The 381-nt window shown below is 50.4% G+C and overlaps 1 protein-coding gene across 1 annotated transcript in view; it reads left to right on the forward strand.

Moving 5' to 3' along the window:
* LOC106806156 (tyrosine-protein phosphatase non-receptor type 13-like) overlaps window positions 1-381 on the forward strand; it is a gene marked incomplete at its 5' end in the record, with an annotated part of 41,206 nt that overhangs the window by 39,094 nt on the left and 1,731 nt on the right.

Below are 381 nucleotides of genomic sequence, written 5' to 3' on the forward strand. Positions count from 1 at the left end.
ATGAGGAGGAGGAGGAGGAGGAGGAGGAGGAGGAGGCATGAGGAGGAGGAGGAGGAGGAGGAGGAGGAGGAGGCGTTCTTTCTTAATACGCTCTTGACCCTATCAGCCTCACTGCTCCCATGAAACGTATTGGTAAAACGTGACATGCATTCGTATTCCCTCGGTTAAAAGAAGTGTTTGGACTCAACGCCAAAAACTGTTGTATGTTGCCGTCGCTGTTATTCGAGAGATATCTTCACGTGGTATTTTGCTCTGCCGTGTTTGCAGAGAGATCCTACGAGTTGTCGACTCCCTACAGCTGACCGAGACTAAGAGGGTGGTGACACCTGCCGACTGGAAACAGGGTGAAAAGTGTATGGTGGTTCCAACGGTAAAACCAGA

The sequence above is a fragment of the Priapulus caudatus genome, unplaced genomic scaffold (assembly GCF_000485595.1).
Source record: "Priapulus caudatus unplaced genomic scaffold, Priapulus_caudatus-5.0.1 Scaffold145, whole genome shotgun sequence".
Taxonomy (NCBI): domain Eukaryota; kingdom Metazoa; phylum Priapulida; class Priapulimorpha; order Priapulimorphida; family Priapulidae; genus Priapulus; species Priapulus caudatus.